At 39.9% G+C, this 14,757-nt stretch overlaps 1 pseudogene; it reads left to right on the forward strand.

Annotated features, from left to right (window-relative positions):
* Positions 1–7,511: 7,511 nt before the first annotated feature.
* Positions 7,512–14,440, forward strand: LOC129460304 (glycoprotein-N-acetylgalactosamine 3-beta-galactosyltransferase 1-like; annotated as a pseudogene).
* Positions 14,441–14,757: the final 317 nt, after the last annotated feature.

Below are 14,757 nucleotides of genomic sequence, written 5' to 3' on the forward strand. Positions count from 1 at the left end.
GATTTAGTGAAAGAGAGAAGCTTTTTTACAAAAGATTTGTGGACAGGTTTTTCTCAGTCTTCCTAGTTTTGTTTCAGAGCCATTACCATGAAACAATAATTATTAGAAATGATTTCCAATGCTGTTATTGGTCTTTTTATCCCATTTATAGTTCATTAACAGTTCTTGGATTTTCGTGTGGTACATCAGTTCTGATAAACTATTGTCAGTTCCAGATAAATGATATATACTTTACCTTTCATTTTATAGAAAAACTTCAAAAAATAAAATTTGCTACTTTAATGTTATAGTGAGATCTGTAGGAAAAAAATGACTTGGTGAATGGGAAAGGGAAGTACCTTTTAGGCAGAGACTTGCAAAAAGGGCTTTTGGCAAGACGAGCATGCTAGTAGGAACTGAAAGAATGCCAGTTTGGCTGAAGCAGGGAGTGAGGAACATAGCCTATGTGTGGAGCTCAAGCAGTTGGCAAGGCTAGGCTCTCCAGAGCTTGTAGGTCACATTAAAGATTGTCCTAAGAGTCATGTGGGGTCATTGAATTGTGTGAAGTGTCATAATCAGCGTTTCAAAAAGCTTCTTGGCTGCAGATTAAATTGATAATAGATAAAAGAGAAACACCCCTTCCTGTCAGGAGAGAAGATAAGGGTAGATAAAAATAGAAGTTTGTGGGCTGTAGGTGCGTGGTAGAAATTTTAAGATGTCATATTTAGTGACTTACGTTTTCTTTGAAATAGAAATTGAGGGCATTGTGGTTGTGGGCATGGCTTAGTTTAGAAGTAACAGTGTTTATCTGTGAGATTGTCAGGATTTGCTATCTAAGATAAGGCTCCCATTTTTATGGTGGCAGTCCATCTAGTAACACATTCATCCCCTGGGAGAGGGTAGATGGATCAAGCTTTGGGACGGAGAAGGCAGTAATTGTCTTAATCAGTTTTCACTTTAACGGCTGTCAACCCAGCTGAAGAACACAATCACTGATGCTGTCCTGTTGTTTTTTAGGGGATTGCTATTAACATTTTATTTTTTGAAACAGTCTTGCTCTCTCACCCAAGCTGGAGTGCAGTGGCACGTTCTTGGCTCACTGCAACCTCTGCCTTCCAGGTTCAAGTGATTCTTGAGCCTCAGCATCCCGAGTAGCTGAGACTATAGGTGTGAGCCATCACACCTGGCCAATTTTTTTTTTTTTTTTTTTTTTTTTTTTTTTTTTTTTTTTTTGTAGTTTTAGTAGAGACAGCTTTTCACCATGTTGGCCAAGCTGGTCTTGAACTCCTAGGCTCAAGTGATCAGTCTGCCTTTGCCTCCCAAAGTGCTGGGATTACAGGCGTGAGCCACTGTGCCTAGTCAGCCATCAACATTTTAAAAAAATTGTATTTGTACCTATTCATTAGTTTCTTAATTATCCTATAAGACAGTTAGTATTCTTTTTTTGAGACAAGATCTTGCTGTCACTGAGGCTGCAGCGCAGTGGTGTGATCATGGCTCACTGCAGCCTACCCCGGGCTCCAGCAGTCTTCCTACCTCGGCCTCCTGAGTAGCTGGGATCACAGGTGCATGCCACCATGCCTGGCTAACTTTTTTATATTTTTGGTAGGCATGGGGTTTTGCCATATTGTCCAGGCTGGTCTCAAACTCTTGGGCTCAGTCTTCCTGCCGTGGCCTCCCAAAGTGTTGGGATTATAGGCGTGAGCCACCACACCTGGCCAGGGAGGCAATGGGCTCTGAAAGGTTATGACTAGCAGAATATAGTGAGTAGAGGTTAGAATGATTTTATGATTCTAAATTTTCAGTTATTTACTGAATGTCATGATACTGAGCCACCACCACCGTAAGATTTTAAGCTTTACTGATACCCAAACTAACCATTTAGAAACATATTACTTTAAAATTTTCATTTGCACAAATGTCCAGTACCTACTCTACAAGATACTGTGTTAGATACTTTTGTGTAAGATAGGCCATAGCATTTTAGTGTGGTATCTTGTAGTCTCAGGTAAATACAGGTTCTACCTACACAATTACTATAGCTGTCAGATATGAGGTAGGTGGATATAACATGTAGAAAATGTAGGCACTGAGTCTAGAAATTGGACTGCTTCCCCATTACAGTATAGAAACCAGTCCTGTGTACCACTTTAGCTCTTTATTCCCCCTGAAATAGTTTATCATAACCTCTTCAGCTTTCATCAAGTGAGGGGAAAAAATTACCTTAACACAAAATGCAAGAATCTTACCTAGGCATCTAACGTAAGAATACCGTCAAAAGTTACTTGTAGAATGTGAAAACTGGAGCTAATAGTTATTAAAGGTAGGTCGGGCGCGGTGGCTCAAGCCTGTAATCCCAGCACTCTGGGAGGCCAAGGCGGGCGGATCGTGAGATCAGGAGATCGAGACCATCCTGGCTAACACGGTGAAACCCCGTCTCTACTAAAAATACAAAAAATTCGCCAGGCGTGGTGGCAGGCGCTTTTAGTCCCAGCTACTTGGGAGGCTGAGGCAGGAGAGTTGCGTGAACCCGGGAGGCGGAGCTTGCAGTGAGCAGAGATCCCGCCACTGCACTCCAGCCTGGGCGACAGAGCGAGACTCCGTCTCAAAAAAAAAAAAAGTTATTAAAGGATTTTAGTGATGGGTGCCTTTTCACAATAGTATATCTTAGGTTGTCTATTATAAACACTTCTGATGAAGTCATTTTTATACAGCTCAGAAATTGATCCAAGGATACTGGCAGCCCATTCTACTCCCAAGTGTGTAAACTTGAGCGTTTTATATTTCACATTGTAAACACATGCTATGTATGCTTGTGCACAGTGAGAGACTGCCTACTTCTATAGCAGTCCATTTTATGTTTTCCTTGACTTACTGAATCATCTAACTGTGAACACTAAAAGACGGAATGGCCCACCTCTTATCTCTATTGTGTGTACCTGGGCAGTAAGTTATCTAGAGTAATTTATCTTCTGACAGTTGTTTCTTCTGCTTACACACGCGGACAGAATGTGCCCTCTAATTAGATTTGGCCGATACTAGTTATTTGATCGGTTAATAGGAAAGGTAAAAACAGGGAGTCAAATTTATATTTATTCTTTTTAGTTTCCTTTGCTATTTCTCTCCCCTAACCTTCTAATTTTGAGGGCACTTCCAGGGGACTAGGCTCTATACTTTGTGCTCTTATCCAGTCTCATGGCTGTAGGATTTGCATGCTGTCAGTTTCCAAATTTATATTTCCAATTCAGATGAGCTAATATTTCAGCCCTTCCTCTCCCCTACTACCTACCTGCTCAACCCACAGCCTTACCCAAGAGCGAATATAAATACTATAATTTCAATTGTGTAGGCCCGAAACAAATCACTCTTGACTCCTCACACCCTACATCTACAGGGAAGTGCTTTGTCTCTACCACCAGAAAATACCTGGGACCTCTTACTAATGCTGGGGTTGCTCTCTGCCTTTGCCACTGCACAGTCTGTTGTCAGTATAGCTGTCAATCTATATTGTTTCTTTAAAATCCTGCAGTGGCTCCCCATTTCTTTAAGAGACAGGATCTCTGTCACCCAGGTTTGAGTGCAATGGTGTGACCGTAGCTCACTGCAGCCTTGAACTCCTGGGTTCAAACGATCGTCACACCTCAACCTCCCAGAGCACTGGGATTACAGGTTTGAACCACCTCACCCAGCCCGCTCTTCATTTCTATCAGAGTAAAGCTGCAGTCCTGACAAGTCTCTCCATGATTTGCTCCCCCACTCCCCCTACTTTTTTTTTTTTTTTTGAGATAGAGTCTCACTCTCAGTTTAGAGTGTAGTAGCATGAGCTCAGCTCACTGCAACATCCACCTCCTGATCTCAAGCAATTCTCTCACACCAGCCTCCTGAGTAGCTGGAGGTGCGCACCACCACGCCTGGCTAATTTTTGTCTGTTCTGTAGAGATGGGCTTTTTGCCCTCTTGCCAAGGCTGGACTCAAATTCCTGGACTCAAGCTCCTCCTGCCTCAGCCCCCCAAACTGCTGGGATTACTGGCATGAACTGCCGCACCCGACCAATTTGGCTTCTCTTACCTCTGACCAGATCTGCCAATACCTTTCCCCATGCTCACTCCATTCTAGCCACTCTGGCCTTGTTTTTCAAACAGGCTAGGTATCATCTTGTGTCTGAGTCTTTGTGTGGGCCATTTCCCCTGCCTGGAATGCTGGAGATAGCTCCCTGAGAAGAATCTCAGTGAGGTTTGTTTTTACCATTCTGTTGAATGGAAACTGCTACCTCCCTTAACTGCTTTATTGTTTACTCTTCCCAAGCATTTATGACCTAACACTATATATTTTGCTTGTTCATTCAAATATAAAGTCCCATGAAGCAAGGATCTTATTGTAGCTTCTGTTAAATCCCAAGTGTCTACATCAGCGTGTGGCAAGCGAATGTTAATATTTGAATGAACGATCTTGAATTGTAGTTCTGCCTCACTGTCTTGTTAGCAACTATTGTAAGAGCTACGTCAGCATGTTTAAAATTGTAAAGCATATAGAAGTTGGCATTCTAACAATTTTTAAGCATACAATTCAGTGGCATTAAATACATTCACAGTGTTTTGCAACCATCACCACTATCCATTTCCAGAACTTTTCCATCATCCCAAACTGTACCCATTAAACAGTAACTCCCCATTCCCACCCTAGCCTCAGTCCCCGATCATCTCTATTGTACTTCTGTCTCTGAATTTGCCTATTCTGGGTACATCATATAAATAGAATCATACAATATTTGTGCTTTGGGTCTGGTTTATTTCACTTAGTATGTTTTTTGTTTTTTGAGACAGAGTCTCGTTCTGCTGCCCAGGCGGGAGTGCAGTGGTGCAATCTCGGCTCACTGCAAGCTCTGTCTCCCAGGTTCATGCCATTCTCTTGCCTCAGCCTCCCGAGTAGCTGGGACTACAGGTGCCCGCCACCACACTCGGCTAATTTTTTATATTTTTAGTAGAGACGGGGTTTCACCGTGTTAGCCAGGATGATCTCGATCTCCTGACCTCATGATCCGCCCGCCTCGGCTTCCCAAAGTGCTGGGATTACAGGCGTGAGCCACCGCGCCCGGCTATTTCACTTAGTATGTTTTTAAGATTCATCCATGTTGTAGCATGTGTCAATATGTGGCTGAATATCATCCCATTTTATGTACATATATGCCACATGTTTATCCATCTGTCAGTGGACAGCTTGTTTCTACCTTTTGAATATTGTGAATAATGCTACTATGAACATAGGTGTACAGCTATCTTCTGTCTTCAGTTCTGGGTATATAGGAGTGAAATTGCTGGGTAATGGTAATTCAGTGTTTAACTTTTTGGGGGATCATGAAACTTTCCCACAGCTACTATACCATTTTACGTTCTTACCAGCAGTGCATGAGGATTGTAGTTTCTGTACATCCTCAACCATACTTGTGCGTTTCTTTTTATCTGATAGTAGTCATCCTAATGGGGACAAGTGGTTATTTCATTGTCAATGGCAATTTTTAAAGCAGCTCATTTTTATTGAGACTTTACAAAGTACTTAACTTGCTGGGCACAGTGGCTCATGTTTGTAATCCCAGCACTTTGGGAGGCCAAGGCGGGTGGATCGCTTGAGCTCAGGAGTTCTAGCCTGGGTAATATGGTGAAACCCCATCTCTACAAAAATTAGCTGGGTGTGGTGGCACAGGTTTGTGGTCCCAGCTACTCAGGAGACTGATGTGGGAGGATCGCCTGAGCCTGGTAGGTCGAGGCTGCAGCAAGTGAAGATTGTCCCACTGCACCGCAGGTTGGGCGACAGACCCTGTCTCAAAAAGAAAAACCAAAGTAAACTTAGTTTTCATTGAACCAATTCTCTTTTGCACTCAATGTTTCATTGGTTTACATAATATTGTGATGAAATCACAGGCAAAATTACCATTGACATAGTTTAGAAATAAACACAGCTGACTAAACATTACTAGTAGCATGAGTTCTTGGATATGATGTATTTTGTGTGACTAAGTCAGTTTTATAGAGAGAATGTATAGTTAGGTTATGTGGGGCCATCTGAGGGCTTTTAGAATATTGACATTTTCTTAAATGCTCCGAGTTTGCTCCTGAAAGTATGGTCTACAGGGTATCAACATTGGCATCACCTGGTCTGGGAACTGGTCGCAAGTGCAGAGTGTACCATGCGAAATCAAAATCTACATTTGAGCAAGATCCCCAGTGATTTGTATGCACATTAAAGATTGACAAATTGTGCCTTTAAACTACTTTTAATGGCTACCTGGTGTTTCAACTTGTAACATAATTTTAACCAGTTCTTGCCACTGAGTGTTCAGGTTATTTCACTAGGTTTTTGAGTATCATAAAGGATGCTGCAGTGAATTTCCTCATAGGTAAATCTTAGTGCAAGTGCAAGTATCTGTTTTCCAGTAATGAATTTCTTGGAGTGCTTGATTCAGAGTATGAATATTTGAGTTTTTGACACATTAAATTGCCCCGATTTACTTTTACCCCAGCTGTATGTGAAAATGTGTATTTCTCCACATTCTTTTCAATAATTAGTGCTTTAAAAAAACTTTCAGTGATGGAAATGGGTGTCTTATTTTTAACTTTCGTGATTGTTAGAGTGGCTTAAATATATTTAAATGTTAGTTGTGTGCTTCCATCTAGAGATAGGCATACATAAGAAATGAATCGGTAAATCATGATGTGGTATTTCCATTTTAATAATTGAGGAAATAGTTCAGCAATACAACCAGTGAAGGGCAGACCCAGGAACTGAAGATCTGATTTAGGAACCAAGAAAGATCTGAAAGATCCTTTTCTAATCTATCAAACCAGAATTAACCTAATATATTCTGACTATTATGGTGGAGTCAGCTAATCAAATCAAACCCTTTTTATTTCCATTCTTATACTGAAAATGTTTCTAAGTTTACTTAGTGTACACAATGAGAGTCATTTAAAAGGAATTTATTTAGTATTTAGATCGTTACCTTAGAGAATCCTTAGATAATACTTTTATTTTTATGTGGGGTCTCACTGTCACCCAGGCTGGAGTGCAGTGGCATGATCATGGTTCATCATAGCCTCAACCTCCTGGGCTCAAGCCTCCCGCATAGCGGGGACTACAGATGTGCACCACCACACCCAGCTGATTTTTGTGTTTTTTGTAGAGGCAGATTTTGCCATGTTGCCCAGGCTGGTCTCGGATGCTGGGCTCAAGTGATTCACCCTCCTCGGCCTCCCAAAAGTGCTGGGATTGCAGGCGTGAGCCACTGCACCTGGCCTGAGAATACATTTAAGTTTGTTTGTTTTTTTTTTAGGAAATTTATAATATCCTAACATTCTGAATAGAATTCTCGTGGTAGGTGTAAGAAAGTGGTCTTAATTTTACTTAGCTATGTAATGCTGCTTTTTGTTTTTGTTTTTAGCCCTAGGTGAAAGCCTATTATAGGCTATTTTATATATATATATTATATATATAAAATATATATATTACATATTATATATATACATAGCATTTGAATGTCTATGTGTGTGGTATTCAGGAAGGAGATATAAAGCCAGTGAATATTACTTCTGTTTTTTTAGGAGCCAGGAAATAAAATAATTTCCATTCGGTGAGTAACTCAAAGTGTTTGCAATGTGCAGAATACCTTGAGCATACAAAGAAAAAACAACTGGCTGTCTAGAAGAAAGGAACTAAAGAGACTAATATGTGCTTTCCCATATGTTATTTCATGTAAGTGTTAAAAACAGTCCTATTGGGATTCCTTGTTTACAGGTGAGGTAAGGTATTTTGTAAGATTCAGTAGCAGAGCAGTGATCTATGTTAGGAGTCAGAAAAGCCAACCCAGAGAATGTGACGGTAGAACTGATTCTTAGAGGTCATTATTTGAAGATACGAGATGATATGTATATTGTGAAAGAATCTACAGATAACGTTAATAGACTTAAAAATTTAGCAAGATCAGTGAATACAAAGTCAATTTAGAAGCCAGATATAATGTAGCTAGTGTTAAATTTAATAAAAGGTGTGCAAAGTTCTCTTTGTAGAAAGTTTTAAACCTTTACTGAAAGACATTAAGATAGACCCAAATCAATGGACATCTGTTTGCTCCTGAAAATGTGTTCTACAGACTGGCATCGTTGACATCAATATTCCTGTTTTTGGGTAGGAGGACTCAGTATCATTAAATATGACAGCTCCTCCCAAATATATAGCATCAATGCGAATCAGAATAATATCCCAAGAAGTTTGTTTTTGTTACTGAATATGACTGACTGATTCTAAATTGTATATGGAAGCTCAAAAGCAAATGATAACCAAGAGGGAGGTGGAGTGAGACTTGCCTTACCAGATACTAAGCCATATTGTAAGTAAGATAACACTTGATGCAGGAACAGACCATGGAACAATATACAGAGACTAGAAACCACATATTATGAAAACTAGATTTATGATAGAATGGGAATCTCATACATAAATATCAATTCTAGGTGGATTAAATGTGGACTTAATGTAAGAGGCAAAGCCAGACTCTTAAGAAGAAATTATAGGAAATAATTGTATGACCTTGGATTGGAGAAGGAGTTCTTAAGACATAAAAGGACAAATTATAAAGGGAAAGATTGATAAATTTGAATAAAATTAAGAAATCCTGATTATTAAAAGAGTGAAACGAAAAGTCCCAGACTGGGAGAAGATATTGGAACACAGATAATTGACAAAGGACTTTTATCAAGAATAGGTAATAAACCATACATATATGAGAACAATAGAAACCCAATAGAAAAATGGTCAACTCGGGCCACCGCCGCTGCCGCTGAATGATGTGAGCTGCAGCGGGCGGTTTCGGCTCGTGGCCACGAGCCACTTCTGCGGCTGTCCAGAGAACCAGAGGTTGTCGATCCCCTGTCGTCTTCCTCTTCGCCCCCAGGAGGAGCGAGAGGGAGCCGCGGTTGATGTGAGAAATAGACTTCCGGGAAATGGCCTCTAAATCTTGGCTGAATTTTTTAGCCTTCCTCCGTGGATCGGCAATAGGATTTTTTTTTTTTTTAAATGTTCTCAGCTATTTAGTATTTTGGGAGAATAGGGTGACACCTAGCCTAATACTCTTCATAATGATCCTCATGCGAGGCATTCAGATGATAATGGCACAATCATCTAGAAGGACAAATGAACTTCAATGAAGATTCTAGCCAACATAAAGATGAGAACACCGACATCGCTGAAAACCTCTATCAGAAAGTTAAAATTCTTTTCTGGGTTATGACAAGCCCTTAAAACCTAGAGAAAAAGGCCAAACTTGTCAAAGGTACATGGGCCCAGCATTGTCACAAAGTGTTATGAGTTCAGAAGAAAATAAAGACTTCCCTACTGTGGGATTGAAAACCAAAGAAGGCAGAGATCAGCTGTACTGGGAAATAAAGCTTTTCAGTATGTTCATGAACATTGTTTAGAAGATGCTGATTGGTTTTTGAAAGCAGATGATGACACGTATGTCGTACTAGACAATTTGAGATGGCTTCTTTCAAAATATTACCCTGAAGAACCCATTTACTTTGGGAGAAAATTAAAACCCTATGTAAAGCAGGGCTACACTGAGTGGAGGAGCAGAATATGTGCTAAGCAAAGAAGACTTGAAGAGATTTGTTGATGCATTTAAAACAGACAAGTGTACATTTAGTTCCTCCGTTGAAGGCAGCACTGGGGGAGATGCATGGAAATTATAAATGTAGAAGCAGGAGCTTCCAGAGATACCACTGGAAAAGAAACTTTTCATCCCTTTTTGCCAGAACATTTAATTAAAGGTTATCTACCCAGAACCTTTTGGCACTGGAATTGCAACTGTTCTCCTGTAGAGGGTCCTGGTTGCTGTTCTGATCTTGCAGTTTCTTTTCACTATGTTGATTCTACAGCTATTCATGAGTTAGGATACCTCATTTAACATCTTTGTCTGTATGATTATACAGATATCAACCTGTCTTACCTGAAAATATACTAAAGGAAATTAGTCAAGCAAACAAAAATGAAGGTACAAAAGTGAGGTTAGGAAACCCTTGAATGAAAGTAAATGATGAACAAAGGTAAAATGTCTAGCATTGTGCTGAAGAAGGACTTCTGCATTTCTAACATAGAACACTGGAATCCCAATGAGGAATTCTAAGTGAACATTCCATGTAGAAATCTTTCACATGAATGATTATAAACTGAAGCTTTAAGTGAGCTGTGAAGTCTGTTAAAATGCGTTTTCATACAGTAATATATAACTATATCTATATATATATGAAGAACTTGTGTTTTTAAAATGGTGGCCAGGTAGAGGAACTAGAAAAGAGATTTTGTTGCCTATGTTTGACCATCTGTATTATTGTCCCTGAGAAACTAAAACAATTAAATTTGCTAAAACTACAGTGCACCATGTTAGTAATAAACAGATCTGCCCCAAAGAAAATGTTTAAAAAATGGACAACAAACATGAACTGACATTTCACAGAAGAAAGTTTATAAATATATGAAATAAAATTTAATTTTATTCTGGAAAGTGCATATTAAAATCACAGGTGCCATTTTTTACCTACAATATTGGCAAAAAAAAAATGTTCAAAATGTAATCTGAGTATTGGCTAGTATACGGTGCAAGTGAAAATACTGCTGGAAGGGGTATAAATTCATACTACGGTTTTGGAATCTAGTTTAACATTACTTGGTAAAGTAAATGTGCATATATCCACAGGAGAAACTCCTATCTTTACACTAGGAGACATTTACAAGAATGTTTATAGCAACATCATTTGTAATGGAAAACTGGAAACATCTCAAATATCCACCAATAGAATAGATAAATAGTAGGACATTCATACAATAAAATAGTATGGAGCCCGAAAATGTAAGAACTAGTTACACACGTGAACATAAAAAGACCTTAACATTGGCCGGGTGTGATGGATCACAAGGTCAGGAGTTCAAGACCAGCCTGGCCAAGATGATGAAACCCCATCTCTACTAAATATACAAAAATTAGCAGGGCATGGTGGCAGGCGCCCATAATCCCAGCTACTCGGGAGGCTGAGGCAGAGAATTGCTTGGACCCAGGAGACGGAGGCTGCAGTGAGCCCAGCTCACGCCACTGCACCCCAGCCTGGGCAACAGAGCGAAACTCCATCTAAAAAAAAATAAAAAATAAAAATCTTAACATCTTTGCTGGAATAAGCAAGTCACAGATGAATTCACACCATATTCCATTTATATCAGAGATTCTAACATTTAGAGACATATTAGAAAAGCAACGTAAGAAACCATTAATAAAATTCAGCATAGTTTTCTAGGGGCAGGAAGGTAGAGGGATGTAATCAAGGAGGAAGTCTCACAGGGCATCTAATGTGCCATAACCAACCAGAATGGCTGGCATCCAAGCGTTTTTACTTTTTGGACGGTATATATTTTAATACACAAGTATGATGTATTTTATAATCAATATAAATATGCTTACTATTGTATAAAGTCTAGCTGAATTCTAGATCGTTTAAGTGGCCGTCATACCTAGAAGGTGATAGTAATAAATATTTAAAGTAATACTTAGGTGCTTTTCCAAAAACATGTCAAATACTACTTTAATTTTCTATTTATAGTATCTGAAATTTTGTTTTAGTACATTTTACTTGAAGTAGGAGATAATAGTCCAATGAGGGCATGGAAGTAACAAATAGTTAATGTTATAAAGAGTCTTCTGCTCTATCAGAGAATCTCAATATGAAAGAGAGGAACTTGTAGTTTGAAAAAGCATATTTTGAAACTATTATTGCTTTGATATATTTTATTTCAAATAATATCAAAGGAGATGGTAAGGCTTAACACCACTTTCTCTCCAGATAGCCGTAAAGTTAGTCTTCATACAGCACTAGGTGGGGGAAGCCAAGGACCTGGTCACCAGTGTACCAAGTACTGGACGGGGGGTTGGGAGGACTTCAGTTACCACTTACGGTATCTCTGGGTCCACAACAAGGTAAACAGTTTGAAACACTGAGTTGCAGTTGATGCCACACAAAAATTTCTCTATTTGTTGTCTTGGTTGGGACACAGTGATCAGTACAAGTAATCTATCTGAATGGGGACTTAACAGTCATCCTCCCTTATGAAGCAGACTGCTGTAGAATTTCACGCGACTTGGGGCCACTCTGGTGAGCCTGTATATCTTCCTGACACGTTTGCACCTGGTGGTAATCTACCTGTGCCAAACCATTTCTGCCCTTATGGTGGTGTGGTATCTCATTTTTTCAAATACTTTTCAGAGTCCTAACAGCTCTCAGATCTCAGAATGATGACCTCAATTGGAGCCTGCTTCTTGGAGAAATTGGCCAAGGTAGACGTTACCAGAACCAGGGTCTTTCCAGGACAGATTAAACCTTGGCATTGTTGAAAGCAACTACCATTACATGACAGCTTGCCAAGATGGGTTGGGGAAGCCAGGATTTTGGTGATGATGAATAGTGTCTTCCAACATTTGAGAAACCTTAAGTACTATTGGGTTCTGTGTATTCATTCAGAATTACTGAGTTGCCCATTAGATGTCAGGCACTGTGCTAGGGTCAAACTAAAAACTGCACCTCAAGATTAGCTAATATTTGCATGAAGCAGTGGATATTTTAATCTTTTTAGAGACAGGGTCTTACTATGTTGCCCAGGCTAGACTTGAACTTGTAGGATAAAGTGATCCTCCTGCCTCAGACTCCTGAGTAGCTGGGACCACAGGTGCGTGCCACTGTACCCAGCAATTTTGCTCGATCTGTAGGGCTCCCAATCTGCTATGTCTGAGATCTTGTTGAATCTTATAACTTAGAAAAGATGTAGCTCAGGAATTTCATTTTTTGGGCTTTCACATATATGCACTTTTCAGGGTTAGCCAAAAAGAGGTGGTGCTGCAGTATTCAGGATGTCTTATGTCTTGGAAGAAGAGTTTATGTGAGGTCATTATGGGATCTGAATCAGATAAGATATAGTTAGTATCTCTCTTCAGGTAGGATTCATTTAACAAATACTCTGGTCACATATCCAGGTGCCAAAATGAATATAGCCATGAATGTAACATAACATCCCTCATCTCTTGAAGATTATTTGTAGTGAGGAAAGGCAGACAATGATCAAATATATCAGTTTATGTTAAAAATTATTAACCAGTGTAAAGCAAGGTATTACTATATATGTTTGTCAAGGAAGATGCTTATAAAGTGTGGTTTGAACAGAGCTGAAAAGATAGGGAGTGATAGTCATGTGGCTATCCGGGAGAAAACCATTTTTTTTTTTTTTTTTTTTTAAGATGGAGTTTCACTCTTGTTGCCCAGGCTGGAGTGCAATGGCGCGACCTCGGCTTACTGCACCCTCCACCTCCCGGGTTCAAGCAATTCTCCTGCCTCAGCCTCCTGAGTAGCTGAGATTACAGGTGCCCACCACCATGCCGGCTGATTTTTTTGTATTTTCAGTAGAGATGGAGTTTCATCATGTTGGCCAGGGTCGTCTCGAACTCTTGACCTCAGGTGATCCACCAACCTCGGCCTTCCAAAGTGCTGGGATTACAGGTGTGAGCCATGATGCCCAGCCAGAGAAAACATTCTTGCAGAAGTAATAGTGCAAGTGCCCTAAAGTGTAATTGAGGCAGCAAAAGGCTGGTAGAATGAGGGAAGAGAAGAATGGTCAGAAATGGGTTCAAGAAGATATTTAGGGACATGATTTTGTAGAGCTTTATAGGGAATGGTAAAGATTTCAGGTTTTTTCATGGTATGACAAAATTTGGAAGCATATGAGCAGATAAGGTATAATCCTACGTTTATTTTATCACTGGTTACTATTTGAAAAATAAGCTGCTAGGGAACAATTCTAGAAGCAGGTGGACCTATTGGAATTAAAGCAAAGGCTTTAATATGGGTAAGAGAAAAAAGTATAGTTTCTTAGATTAGGGTAATAGCAGTGGAAACAAAGATTCCGAGTTTATTTTTAAGGTAAAGCTAACTTCGTCTGTTGCTGTATAGGTGAATATGAGAAAAAGAAATAAAGAATATCTCCAAAGTTTTTGACCTAAGAAAATGAAGAAGGAAAAACTAAGTCATCTAATAATGAAAGAAGACTGGGGAATGGGGTGGAAACTTTTGAGGGGGTAGGTATCAAAAATTTCATGCTGGATATGTTGAGTTTGAGAAAACAGACCACCAAGTGGACACACCAAGAAGTCATTTGAATATACATATTGGGAATTCAAGGTCAGTGTCAGGGCTAGAGATAGAATTGTGAGAAGTATAGGGCTGGGCGTGGTGGCCCAAGCCTGTAATCCAGCACTTTGGGAGGCCGAGGCAAGCGGATCATGAGGTCAGGAGATTGAGACCATCCTGGCTAACAAGGTGAAACCCTGTCTCTACTAAAAATACAAAAAATTAGCCAGGCGTGGTGGTAGGCGCCTGTAATCCCAGCTACTCGGGAGGCTGAAGCAGGAGAATTGCTTGAACCCAGGAGGTGGAGGTTGCAGTAAGCCGAGATCGTGCCACTGCACTCCAGCCTGGGCGACAGAGTGAGACTCCATCTCAAAAAAAAAAAAAAAAAAAAAAAAAAAAAGTGTGGGAAGTATGGGTGTATAAATAGTATTTAAAGCAGTGGGACCAGATGAGCTCACTGAGAGAATAATAGTTAAAATGTCAGCAGGCTGAACCCCGGGGTTCTCCTATATTTAAGATAGAGAAAATTAGACTGACTCAATAAAGAAGACTGAGGGGACAACCTGTG

Source organism: Symphalangus syndactylus, chromosome 13, assembly GCF_028878055.3.
Source record: "Symphalangus syndactylus isolate Jambi chromosome 13, NHGRI_mSymSyn1-v2.1_pri, whole genome shotgun sequence".
Taxonomy (NCBI): domain Eukaryota; kingdom Metazoa; phylum Chordata; class Mammalia; order Primates; family Hylobatidae; genus Symphalangus; species Symphalangus syndactylus.